The following is a 15,032-nucleotide window of genomic DNA, read 5'->3' as shown; positions in this document are numbered from 1 at the left end:
GATTCGCAGCCGGAGTTCAATCTGTTCTCTGTGAAATCAACAAGTCATGCTCCCATCAATGTACCAGTTGGTATCAACGGTAAGAGCATCATCTTCCAACTTGACACTTAAGCATTTCTATCCGTCATCACAAAGAAGGACTTTGACGCTGTCAAAGGAGGGTCAGTGCCTCTACAACCATGTCACAAGTGCCTAACAACATACACAGGTGACAATGTTCCGGTGATAGGAGAGTGTATGGTTCATGTAAGCTATAATGGTCAAAGTGTTAAACTTCCTCTTCTTGTGGTTGAAGGAAATGGACCACCATTACTAGGTAAAGTCTTGAAAATAGTTGGTGAAAAAGGTTTAAAAATAAACAAAGATAAATGTCAATTCATGCTGACAGATATTAGTTTTCTTGGTTATATTTTGAGCAGACAGGGTCTCAGACCTCAACCTGAGAAAACAAAAGCCATTAAAGAAGCACCCAAACCTGAAAATACCCAACAGCTAAGAGCTTTTTTTGGGCTTGATAAATTACTATGCGAAGTTCATAGGGAATCTGTCAGTTAAACTATCACCACTGTACAAGCTGCTGCGGAAAAAATGCAACTTGGTACAGGGGTAAACAACAAGATGCTGCATTTAATGCAGCAAAAGAAGCTTTGTCTTCTGACACCTTACTAACTCACTATGACCCAAAGAAAAGATGTATCTTAACATGTGATGCTTCACCAGATGGTGTAGGAGCAGTCTTTTCCCACATAGATGAAAAGGGTGACAGACCCATTGCTTTTGCCAGTAGATCTTTGAACCAGGCTGAGAAAAATTATTCTCAGCTAGATAGGGAAGGCTTAGGCATCATTTTGGTATTAAGAAATTTCACAAGTTTCTGTTTGGTAGAGAGTTCACCATCTTTACAGATCATAAGCCATTGCTGGGTTTATTTGGGGAAAACAAACCCCTGCCTGAGCATGCATCACCAAGGATTCAAAGATGGGCTATCACACTAGCCGCATACAATTATGAATTGAAATACAAACCTGGATCTGAGAATAGTGCAGATAGTCTTAGTCGTTTACCTTTAAAAAACCAAAGCCTTAGTTATGTACCAGAAGATGTATATGTTCTTTTCACTATCATGGATAACTCCAATATAAATGTTAATGATGTTAAAAGAGAAACACAAAAAAATGAGTGCTTAATAAAAGTATATGAGTACTGTAAGAATGGTTGGCCTGAAGAGTCAGTGAATGATGATTTAAGGCCATATAAAATAAGAAAAATAGAGTCAAGTCTAGAAGATGGATGTGTACTATGGGGGTCAAGGGTTATTATCCCTAAAATGTTACAAAAAGAAGTTTTAAGAACTTTACATGATACTCATCTTGGTTATTCCAAAATGAAGAGCCTTGCGCGGTCGTGGTTCTGGTGGCCACATATGGATGCTGATATTGACAAATATGTAAAGCTTTGTTCAAGCTGTGCACAACATTCAAATCAACCAGCTACAGCACCTTTGCAAAACTGGGACTGGCCAATCGAACCATGGAAACGTATACATATAGACTTCGCAGGACCCTTCATGAACAAAATGTTCTTAATTGTTATTGATTCACATTCTAAGTGGTTAGAAGTTAAAATCATGAACACAATCACTGCAAATGATACCATTATAGAACTTAAGGAAATATTTTCAACTCATGGATTACCAGATCAAATTGTTTCAGATAATGGACCTAGTTTCACTGCTCATGAGTTTAAACTGTTTTGTGTAGCAAATGGTATTGAGCATATAACCACATCACCCTATCATCCTGCTGGGAATGGTTTGGCTGAAAGAGCGGTAGGCATATTCAAAACCGCTCTGGTAAAAATGAGTACCGGTAACAAATTTTCTCTCAGGGAAAGAGTAAACAGGTTCTTAGCCAAATACCGCACAACTCCTCATATAACAACAGGTGTTGCACCATGCGAATTGCTATGTGGTAGGAAAATTAAAACTCACCTTGACCTACTGCATCCAACTGTTCAAAGGTCTGTTTCCCAACATCAACATACACAATAATTAAATCATGACAAAACATCCATGGAGAGAGAATTTGGAGTTAATGATAATGTGTGTCTGAGAAATTATGGGAGAGGGGAAAAATGGATGCCAGGTCAAATTGTTCAATGTACAGGACCTGTGTCTTATAAAGTAAAAGCAAATGATGGACTTATTGTCCGTAGACATGCAGATCAGTTAAAAATAACTTGTGCAGATAATAAGTGTGAATCTATCAATCCCACCAAATCTGAACAGTTCACACCAACTCAGTTTGTTCCACAACTAAGTTCTGCTGATATGAGTGAACCAAGTAGTCTAGAGTCAGAAAATGTAAATTCTGGAATTAATTATTTAGATCCTGGACTTCCTGAGCTAGAGAGTCCAGATGGTCAGAATCTTGAGTCACCAAATCAAAAGCCACTGAGAAGGTCAAACAGGACAATCAAAGTCCCAGATAAGTTAGACCTATGATTTTAAAGGTCAAGAGGACTTTGACATCATTGTTTTGTATTTTAATTATGTTGTGGCATATTTTGCAATTGTTTGTAAGGATGTAATCTACCAAATGATTCAAATCATATAATGTTCATGTTGCAATATATTTGGTGATTTTAGGATACTATCATTTGTTCTATTGAGAGCTGTGTTGTTGTTTACTAAGGGTAAAGGGATGTAATATATTGAGAATTGTGAAGTCAAGGGAACTCACTCTTCTTGTATTAGTCTTATATTTATAATGTTGTTTTGGGTGATGTCCCTTGTATATATATATATATATATGTCATGTGACTTCCTGTTCCGTCATGGTAGCTGAATAATAATATCTAGATATACAATCAACATGGCTCTATCGTCCAGTGTGTTATAATAAAAACATCAATCCATCACATTACGTTTATTTGACAAATGCATGAATAGACTATTTTTTTGTTTTGCCTAATTTATATTTCCTCGAATACAGTGAGTACCTGAAATATTGTAATCTTGTTGAATGATTAATAGATATTTTGACAGTTATACACCTCACTACTTCATTATATGCGGAATATAAAGGGTGCTTTGTAATCGTGCTCAAATCTAAATCTTTATTATGAGAAACTTTGGCGTTTTTTACTTTCCGGTAAATTGAGATCAAGTAGTATTTTTAGATCTATTGCAACCATTCTTCTCTTACCGAAGTTAATTTTAATGAATCATTGTCTGTTTGTTTGTATGTTTATCTGTTTGTAAATTGAGGCTTATTATGAGGAGTGTCACAAAATTCCGCCCCGCTCCCCCCTCCCCTTTTTATGGGAATTATTCTTGGCACAAGCAGTAATTAATTTACATAAAATAGTTCGAGTTTTCTCTTTGATCTTTGACTAAACATCATTAGTGACAATTAGGGCCAGACATCTGTTTAACGCCTTAATGGTAAATAGAATAATTTTACATTTTTGTTGTTTCTAATTTTTTAAATTTTCTGTCAGCAGAAAACAAGAGTTAAATCTAAACTTAGTGAAAAAAGGTCATTATTGATTTAAACTAAAGAATACAAGCTTTATTTTCAAACCTCAGACATGAATTTCTATATATTATTATGATTTTTTATACACCAAAATTGACTAGACTATTTACTTGGCTTTCTCTAGTACTTGGAGTAATGAAATGTATCAGTTTATTGGTGTGTGTGTGTTTTTTTTTTATACAGGCAGTCTTCTTATTGTGTTTGCTTGTATGTATCGTTCAATGAGACTTATACACAATATTCAAATGTTTTGTTATTTTCCGAATTCAGAACTGCATGACATAATATTCCACTAATGCTATATGTGGTCATGTGTGACAAATATTTCGTTCATGTCCAATAATAAAGTCATCTATTAAGAACTTATTTTTTAAATTTAAGAAAAACGTGGGTCGCTATAATATGTATTGAATAACCTTAATTAAAGGATCTGAAATTTTACAATTAACCCACGCTTTTCTTTATAGTTTTTAAATAGTGGCGCATTGTTATAATTTAAAGAAAATAACTTTTGTTGTACTTTTAAGTGCATTTATAAACAATTTTATTATTAAAATGTTTTTATTATTTTTTAAATTCAATATTTGTACTGGGATTTATTTAATCTATTTAGAATAATTACATGAAAGGTATACAAACACAAAAAAATCTGTTCATAATCTTCTAATTCAGTCACCTCTAGCCAATTAGCAAGCTGTAATGTCAACGTACTGGCCCAAAAAAGATTTCGGCTATTGGCCGGTCCTATTGGCTACTTTGCATATTAACCGGCTAGTTTTCAAAGTGGTTGTTTCGATGTTGGGTTGTAAAACACACACATACACAAACATACACACACAAACACACACACACGTATATATATATATATATATATATATATATATATATATATATATATATATAAAGCAATGTATGTTTGTGTGTCTGTCTGTCTGTCTGTCTGTGTGTCTGTCTGTCTGTCTGTCTGTTTGTCCTTTATGCATTACTACACCTCTCATCACATCGCCGTGAAACTTTGGGAAGTTGTTGAGAATATTCATGGGGAGGTTTCTGCGAAAAAAAATATTTCAAATTCGCAGGGGTGGCGCCCCGACAGGGCGCGATTTGTTTTTTTCTATATACGGTATGTAAAAATAAAAGTCGATTTTGGTTTGGCATCGTTCATCCGATAGCCATGAGACTTTGGGGAGTTCATTATACCACTCTAGGGAAGGGTTCTGTAAATAAATAATTTTTAATTTCGCAAGGGCGGCGCCACGGGAGGGTCCGACTTTTCTCTATATATGGTATATAAAAATAATAAAAGTGAATTGCAGTGACACCGTTCATCCGATAGGCATGAAACTTTGGGGAGTTCATTATAAAACTCTAGGGAAGGGTTCTGTAAAAAAAATCATTTTTAATTTCGCAAGGGCGGCGCCACGGGAGGGTGCGATTTTTCTCTATGTACGGTATATAAAAATAAAAGTAGATTTTGGTGTGACACCGTTCATCCGATAGCCATGAGACTTTGAGGGAGTTGATTAGAACAATTCAGGGAAGGGTTCTGTAAAACAAATCTTTTTTAATTTCGCAAGGGCGGCGCCACGGGAGGCTGCGATTTTTCTCTATATACGGTTTATAAAATTTCGGTTTCACACCGTTCATCCGTGTACCATGAAACCTTGGGGAGATGATTAGATTACTCAATGGTAGGGTTCTGCAAAAAAATATTGTTTAATATTGCAAGGGCGGCGCCCCCCGAGGGGGGGGGGCGATTTTTTAAAATCTATACACGGTATATAAAAAATAAAACTCGGATGCGGTTAATCCGAGTGCCATGAAACTTTAGGGAGTAGATGAGAATACTCCCGAGAATATTTCTGCGAAAAAGAAAACTAAAGTTCTTTATGGGCGGCGCCATATGGGGTACAACTTTCGTCAATACACGGTTTGGCGCCCAGATTTTTAGAGCGACTATGTTGGCACTTGGCATCCGTTAATCGAGCGTCCTGCATAGCGAGTAAGGGGTACTACTATATTCAGCGGTAAAACTACAACAGGCTTCTAAAAATAACTTTGTAACGCGAGGAAATCCTTCTGTACAGTTTCGTCACCTTGCGAAAGATGAAAAAATTACTTTTTGAATATGAGGAGCCTACTGTAGAGTTTCGTCACTTTGCGAATGATGCAATAAGCATCTATTATTAGACGATCCAGTCAGAAATTGAGATCGAGCATCTAATAATAGACCATTAGTAACGCTAGCATATTGCATCAGTCACACTGATGTTTAAAACACGTCAAATAATTTTTTTACGTGTTAAAGAAAAAAATTCTGTTCTTTTGTGTCACTTTAGCGAATGACGCAATCTACATCACTGTTAACACGATGCTATTTGACACGATGGGTTATCCTATGAGCACGTTATTTTTAAGGAGCCAGGGGTCGTACGCCGCGCCTATGCGGTAGTGTAATCGGGGGGTAAGGGCCCTGAGAGCGCCTCTCTACGTCTCTGACACAGGGGCGGTCACCGAAGTGTGTTCTACCATATTATTTCGGTGAGTGATTAATGTACACTCAAGGTTTTCATGCGGTAGTGTAGGTAAACCCGTGTCCTGATATTTATGATCCAAGCGCAGGCATTGTTTACATTTAAATAACTCATTTTTAGAAAAGAAGCTCACGCGTCTAAGAACATATAATTGATAACGCGTTGGTGAAATCCTTCTAATATATTTCGTCAAACTTTCTTCTATCCCCGCGGCAACGCGCGGGGGTCAGGTACGCTAGTATATAATAAAAAATGCAGCTTTAGCTTTATGCTGTATCAAGTGGCATAGGTCACTAATCAACTTGTAGTTGTTTTTTCCCAGCGGTTTACAACATAGAATTAACATCTGTTATCAACGCGGTCATTAAACAGATACCAAGGCAACACTTCACTGGATCCGTTTACACCCATATCATAATCATCATCATTTCCCGTTCGCGGCCAAGACACATGGGACAGATGAAGTAGAGTTTATCTGCTTTAGAGACCTCGGCATATGAAGGAATAGCGTGGTCAGCACTATTTCCGGCCGCCTTTATTTTGTTGTTGTAGTGTAGAACATGCAACGATGTAATCCTTCCTTGGCTGCTGAGGTTACTTTGTTTAATATTTGTAAGAAAGTGTTTTGTTGGCAGTTTTTGAAGAATGGAAATATGGTTAGGAAAATATGTAGATATTGTTATCGAATATTATAGCATTCCAAATACATATTAATGCTACATAAATATTCAAGGATATAATAGTCAATACATACCTTCATATTATCAACTTTTTTCGCCGAATATTTCCTTATATAGACCTAAAATGAGGAGGAGGTTATGTCCAAAGTATTTTTGTCCCGGGAGGAGGGGTTTATCTCTAGGATGTTTATGTCCATTACTTTTTGTGTCCAGACAAACGTTCACGTTACAATTAAACTTACGCTAAGTTCTGGGTATATTAAACATTCCTTTAAAATAAACATAAAGTTAAAGTGACAATGGTTTAGGAATTTAGGAATATTTACCTTTCTTTTTCACAATTACTACCTGTCAATATCGTTTTATTTGCTCGACATCACTATTTTCATTGCCTTGAAACAAGTAAATGCTAATGGTTTTGGCGTTCTTGTATAAGAATGTTCATCTGAAAGCAGAGGCGTATCCAGGTTTTTTTTGTAGGGGGAGCGAAAAGAGCAAAAAAAGGCGCCGAATTTTTAACACGTTCTATATACGTGTATTTTATATATATATATATATATATATATATATATATATATATATATATATATATATATATATATATATATAATTACTAGCTGTATGAAATTACTTCGCTATGATGTAAAATAAATTGAAAGTAGCACTCTGAAGAAATAAGAAAAAACACACAATGTAGGCCTACAAAACAAAAATTGTATCAATCTAAACAAAACAAAAATATATACACACACTACAACAAAAAACAATGAACGTAACACAATCTGTTTTGTAATTCTTGTAAAAAAAATTCTTACATAATAATTCCTGGGAAATTATTTAAGACAAGTGAAATAGGGGAAATAATCACTCTCTTAATATAAATATGCATATATCTACACATTTAATTATAAATGTCAAAACAAATAAATAATTACTTTAGAATATAATGAAATTCTTTAACACTATTCGTGTTTACAAAATGTTTTTGTCTATAATCAGAATTAAATATATCGTCAACATAAATGCTAAAGTATTACAGCATAATGAAAGTTTTTAAAATCAGAGTTGGTATGAAAGCGCGCTTTTCGATATTATGGAAAAACATTCGGAATAACATCGCTTTTCGATGTAATAGAAAAACATTCGGAATAATAGCCTACGTATAACGTCTTATCGGTCTTTTATTTCAAATCATATATTTTTTAACTACTGCTTCTTTGTGTTCCTTAAAGATCATTTTTTAACATAGTGATAGGTATGGTTTAGAAACACTGTATTGCTCACACACCTTTTTACTGTCCGGTCACTTTAGGTCAATTATCCAACCCAGTGTATACCTAGGTGTGACATTAATGTCGCTCTACACAATTTTGGTGGTTATGTGTGTGTGTGGGGGGGGGGGGGAGATAACCAACTCAGAGTGATCATAGCGTCAGTTTTTAGATGACTGTTCTAAACATACATATATATATATATATATATATATCACATGTATATCAGAAATAGATTTAAATAAGTAGCAGTGGTATTATGACAAATGTTTTTTTTACAGAGGGGTCCATGGGGGATGGGGGTTGTAACTGTTTCATATAATTTTTAATCGTATCACTATCGCCCAAACTGTAAGAATACTACTACTTCATCGTGATGACGTTGTTGACCGTGTCAAAATTTCCCCACCGCTACGCAGCTTGCTCATAAGAAAATTTAAATAGAGGTGCCACATCTGTTGTATTTGTTTATGCATTGTAATTTTTTTTTAAATTAATCACACGATTCAAACTGTATATATAAAGTAATTATGTGTGAAGTTTTTTGTATAACATTTTCTAATGCAATTATTCGTAAGCAAATACATTATACAGTTGCCTTAAACTTAACACCCCTCTTGCTAAGTGGTACTACCGGTAGAGGATTTTTAAAAATTCCAATGCATCGTAATGGTTGTTTTTAGAATGGCAATCTGATGCAGCTGTTAATACGTGTTGTAAACGTAGACACTACTAGACTAGTACAATAATGCTTAATTGCTGCATGAAAAGAAATCTTGTGATTTACATAGATGTGCCGACCAAAAATATTTTTTAACAAATATCATTGTTTAATACTTTGAGTTTAAAAAGTTTCCAAAAAGGCGCCACTTTGCTGAAAATGGCCAGAGGGGGAGCGGCCGCTCCCCCTGCTCCCCCCTGCGTACGCTACTGTCTGAAAGCATCCTTCAACAGAATGGCTTCCGCTTACTGCCCCCCCCCCAGCCATTTTCTACACATCCCAATACACGGGGTGGATCCATCTGGAGCCGCCGACCCTCTCACCAACATTCACAACTTACTGTCACAGGTGAGACGCATGGGTGGACATTCACATGTACTTGGACAGGGGTGGACCTTCTCTCACCTTTGTCTCTGGCCAGGATTGGACCTTCTCTCACCTTTGTCTCTGGACAAGATTGGACCTTCTCTCACCTTTGTCTCTGGACAAGATTGGACCTTCTCTCACCTTTGTCTCTGGACAGGATTGGACCTTCTACCTCACGTGTCTTTAAACAGGAGCGCTCTCTTAACCCTGCTTCCTCCTACAGTTTTCTGTCAGATTCTGCTACGCAGTAACCATTGACAAATCTAAAGGACAGACTTTCTAGGCCGATGGTATTGACTTTTCAAATGTCCACAGCCACGAACCAGCCCTTGTCGGCTGGACATCCGCCATAAACGTTGTTGATGAAGAACGTCCTTATGTGGTCAGGATTGAAGTCACCTTTAATAGAAAAGTAGTTGGATGGTGTCTGTCTTGATTTGCTTCCATGAAGAGAACTTAACCTTGGATTTGTCGAACCAGGTCATGTAGTTTGTACTTGTGCCGTCAAACAAAATCTCCTTGACCTACTGGTAGTTGGAGTACACGACGAAGGCGACTTCCTTTACTTTATCCCAGTTGTCGAAAACGTTCAGGTTTTTGTAGTGGTTGTTGCAAGGTAATGGTTTGGTGACCTGCACACGAACAAGTGGTCAATCTACATTTTGTATTGGTCACAGCGGTAAACCTTTTTTTATAAATTATTTGAATGTATGCCCCGTTAGTTAATAACGAAGTAAGGGGAATAATTTGACACGAAACAAAACAAAACAGCGATTTATGTAGCTTTTGTTCTTTTGTTGAATATAAAGACCTAGATTGTATGGTAACCTTAAAATATTCATTAAATATTTAAGTGACTTTTGTAGTATTTAGAAATATTATTGTAAAGTATTTTTTAATTATTGCATGCAATTATTATCGTAATGTTAGCGAGAAATGTCTGGACAACATACCTGTTTACATCCGGTTTCCACCTCACTTGGGATTCCAGTACCGTCCTTATAGGCGGCGTAAACAGATTTTCCTATGTAGGCTGTACCACGAAAGGCCAGTGTCCATTCTTCTCCCGTAGCCGGACTTGCCTGAAAGCAAAAAGCTCGGTTTTATTATGATGTCCAACGGTCTAGAGGTCACATTCCTTTTCCTTATTTATATTGAAATGGAAAGCTTAATTTGCATTGTTTAAATTCTATTTACATAAATTGTCGTCTTAATATTTAAAAGCAAATGGTAAGGTATGTGTTTTTTTAAAAACTGTTACATTATGCCTTGTTAGTTATTGTTACGTCCCTTGTATTATGTATATCATAGTTATGTCCCTTGACTGTTCAGTCACTGCTTACCGTATTAGTGTGTAATGTGTTGTGACTGAGCTATGAATGAGTTATCTAAGATGGAAGCCTAAGACAAGATGATCGGAGCTATGGTGTGTGTAGAATAAAGTACTGTAGTCAATGTGAAGAGGCCTTCTGTTAATTCTGAATGACAGACAACACATAACATAACAAAAAAACAACAAATTATTGTTTTTTAAATGTACCTCTAAACTTTGAATCTTAACTGACAGCTGGTTAATGACTTTATTTTGTTTTAGCAGCAACTGTTGACAGTCCAGGCATGCTGTCTCCTCGTAGTCCTCGCCCGACGCTAGTAAAAGACACAAATGGACGATAAAATTGTACATCTAACGCTATAAATAAGTACAAAAACGAGCATAGTCAAGAAAGTGTTGAAAGGCCTGATGAATATTTAAAAAATAGTGTAGGCCTATTTGATATTTTAGTATTTTTTGTTATCTGCCCCCTAATTAGTTCGTGGACAACCCTCACGCGAGAAATCTTCCAACCGTGACAGTTCACCCTCGACAGTTGGCTGATCGAGTGATTGCTTGAGATTTGCTTGACGTTTAGAAATGTTTTAATTAAAATTTAAGACTAATTGTCAATTTAATAAGATTAAAAGATTTATTGTCACCCAAAAAGAAGGTATCTAGAAAGTTTGAACGAAGTCGCTTCATTAAAAAGGGATTAAAATTGAGTTACAATCAAGATTCGTCACAAACCCACAGACATTGTGAACTAAGTAAAAGTTTGTAAAAAGTGGGGTTTACATAAGATCGATCACGGGGTTCCTGTACAGCCAATCAATGCTTGTCTTACGAAATTTAAACTGCGTGTTATAATTTAATGAAAACAAATAAGAATGTAGCCTTAAAGGAAAATAAATAAATTTCACGTTTTCTGCCTATGAAATTTCTATAACACTGAATCTTAAAATATACTATTTCTGCCATAAAGGCCAGACTGATAAGTAAGAAGGAAAAATTTTATGCATGTAAATAATAATGGTGTCAATATTAATGGTGGAAGGATTTTCCTCATCATGTTGATATCCATTTCATACTGAAAAAAGACGACATTGCATTCAAAAAGTCAAAACGATAGCCGGGGGATTTGCTAAAATAAAAACCATCAGCAATCAACTCAAAAGACTAGAGCTGTATTTAGTTGACAACAAAACATCAACAATCAACTCAACATACTAGAACTGTGTTTACCTTGATAGAGAAGAATGTCCGTGACCAGTGGCGTAGCCAGGATCATCTCAACGGGGGGGTTCCAATTTTTACCCGGGGACAAACTTTCGATTTGCACCCCCCCCCCTCAAACTTTCGATTTGCACCCCCCCCCTCAAACTTTCGATTTGCACCCCCCCCCCCCCTCAAACTTTCGATTTGCACCCCCCCTCAAACTTTCGATTTGCACCCCCCCCCCCTCAAACTTTCGATTTGCACCCCCCCCCCTCAAACTTTCGATTTGCACCCCCCTCATACTTTTTATATATACCGAGGGGTCTATGGGGGGGTTATGACCCCCCCTAACCCCCCCCCTGCCTACGCCACTGTCCGTGACTACCACGGCTAGAAACATCAACAACTTCATGGCGAGTGTCTCTTGTCTTGTGCTTGAAATCTTTTACTTGTTGTCAGGCTATTAGGCAACAAATTCGGGTTTCTGTCCTTTGCCTTTTAATAGAGATCATGGTTGGGCCTTGCGGTAATTAATTTACATATGTTAGCCAATTTGTGTTAGCTATTTGAACAAACACCGTTAGTGATCATCAGGACAACACAGCTGTTCATATCATTAGGGTCAAGGATGAAACGAGCACTTTGTTGTTTTAACTGTTCTTATGTACATTTCGCCTTTATATCAGCATTTTAAAATATCAATATTAAATTTGTCCAGTCTGATTGGGCAAGCAAACATTTGTCTGCTTCATATGCTAGTCACATGGTTAAGAAATATTTGATTGGTAAATTTTCTAGTTTCATAAGTTTTCCCTGACTGGCAACAGGTGGAGAAACTAGCACAAAAAATACAAGTTACCCCTGGGGATAGGGGAAGTAACTACCACCATAGACATAGTTTACCGCTTGTATAGTTGGAGAAACTAGCTCAGTACCAAATCGTTTTGGAAATCTAACGTCGACGGGTGGTGGTGTGGTGCAGTGGTAGTACTCTCGACAACTAACCCTGAAGTCTCTGTGGTGTCTGTCGGAAGTCCATAGTCCGCCCAGCACTGATAGGAGCCTCACTCACGTATTAAACACCGCTGGACATAGTGCTCAGCACACTATCACTTCATATGTCGTGGTAAAGTTATTTGCCCTTTCAATCCTTAGGTTACGCTTCTTTAATAATTTTTTTTTGTTGTGACCATTTTATACTTGTAATAGATTGGGATAATTGTGAGGTCAAGGGAACTCACTCTTCTGTATTAGTATTATATTTATATTGTTATCTTGAGTGATGTCCCTTACATGTTGTTATCTATAAATAGTTCTCTCTCGCCACTTCCTCTTTCTTTGCATCATGGCGTCTGTACATAATAAAGGCTGTTAACAACCAACGCGGCTTCTCGTCAGTCATTACAATCTACCTCATTTGGCGACGAAGGATAAACATCTACTAGAAAGAGCACCTACTTACGCAAAAAAGAGGTTTGCTAGAGCTTATTAGCTAATTATTTCTAGAATTATGGCGCTGTATGGCCAAATAAAAGAATTTGATGCGAATGATGAAATCATTCAAGATTACCTAGAGAGGTTAAGCTTTTACCTAGAAGCAAACAACGTGACGATAGAAGCCAAAAAGAGAGCTATTTTGTTAACAGTCATAGGGCCTCAACAATTTAGGCTACTAAAAGACTTATGCGCACCAGCTAGTCTAACTACCAAGAGCTTTAACGAGCTGAGCAAATTGCTAACAGACCACCATGCGCCTACCCCATCAAAGTTTCTATGTAGAGCTAGATTTGACAGTAGGACTCGTCAACCAAACGAGTCAATATCAGAATATGTTGCTGCTTTACGTCATCTAAGTAGATTCTGTGAATTCGGCGATACGCTGTCTGACAGACTATGTGAAAAGTTTGTGACAGGTGTAAACAGCCCTGATATTCAAAGAAAGTTGCTGCTCGAGTCAGATCTAAAATTGGAAAAAGCAATACAACTTGCAATGTCATTCCAGCAGTCATCTGATGCGGCGAGATCTTTAGCACCTTCAGAGATCCATGCAGTAAACAGCAGGTTAGTCAATAAACATCAACCCCATCAGAGCATTCCAACTTATGCTAAACAGCCTGCTCGTTCAAATCCTAGATCTAAATCTAGTAATAATTATCAAAAATGTCATCGATGCAAGGGTCCCCATGCATCTCATCGGTGCAAGTTCAAGTCTGCAACTTGTTATAAGTGCAGTAAGCAAGGTCACATTGCCAAGGCCTGCTTTGCAAAGTCTTCGTCTGTTGCTAAATCTAGCCAGTCAAGACAGTACCGCAACCAAAGGCAGCACTATGTTAACTCTCACCAAGACTACCTAACCCAACCAATGAACCACTCTACCTGTGAAAATGCTCAAACTGATTCGCAGCCGGATTTCAGCCTGTTCTCTGTGAAATCAATAAGTCATGCTCCCATCAATGTACAAGTTAATATCAACGGTAAGAGCATCAGCTTCCAACTTGACACTGGAGCATCTCTAACAGTCATAACAAAGAAAGATTTTGACGCTGTCACAGGAGGATCAGTGCCTCTACAATCATGTCACAAGTGTTTAACAACATACACTGGTGACAATGTTCCGGTAATAGGAGAGTGTATGGTTCATGTAAGTTATAATGGTCAAAGTGTTAAACTTCCTCTTCTTGTGGTTGAAGGAAATGGACCACCATTACTAGGTAGAAACTGGTTAAGTGATCTTAAGTTAAATTGGGAGAGTATTTGTTCATTGAAGAATGTAAAAGAATCTAGTCTTACTTCACTAGATAAAGTAATATCTGAAAATAAATGTGTTTTTGGTAATCCAGGATTACTAAATGATAGAACAGTGAAGTTAAGCATTAAAGATACAAATCCAAGATACTGCAAAGCTAGAGTTCCACCTTATGCAATGAGGAACAAAATTGAAAATGAGCTAAGTAGATTGGAATCTAATGGCATTATAAAGAAAGTAGACTATTCCGATTGGGCGACACCCATTGTGCCAGTGTTAAAGAAGGATGGTTCTATAAGAATTTGTGGAGATTATAAAACTACACTGAATAAGCAAATAGAGCTAAATAGGTACCCTATACCTAACATTGAGGAAATTTCTTTGAATTTGGCAGGAGGAGACAAATTCACTGAATTAGACTTTAGTCATGCTTACACTCAACTAGAACTGCATCCAGATTCAAAAGTCTATACGACAATAAACACACATAAAGGACTCTACCAATATGAAAGACTATGTTTTGGCATATCATCTAGCCCTGGAATCTTCCAAGCTGTCATGGACAGTATTTTTAAGGATATTCCAAATGTTTGTGTGTACTTTGACAATGTGTACATAACTGGTAAGAATGACACTGAACATCTT

The sequence above is a fragment of the Physella acuta genome, unplaced genomic scaffold, assembly GCF_028476545.2.
Source record: "Physella acuta isolate Inbredline_101_S28 unplaced genomic scaffold, ASM2847654v3 ptg000179l, whole genome shotgun sequence".
NCBI classification, from domain to species: domain Eukaryota; kingdom Metazoa; phylum Mollusca; class Gastropoda; family Physidae; genus Physella; species Physella acuta.
This window is presented reverse-complemented; position numbering follows the sequence as displayed.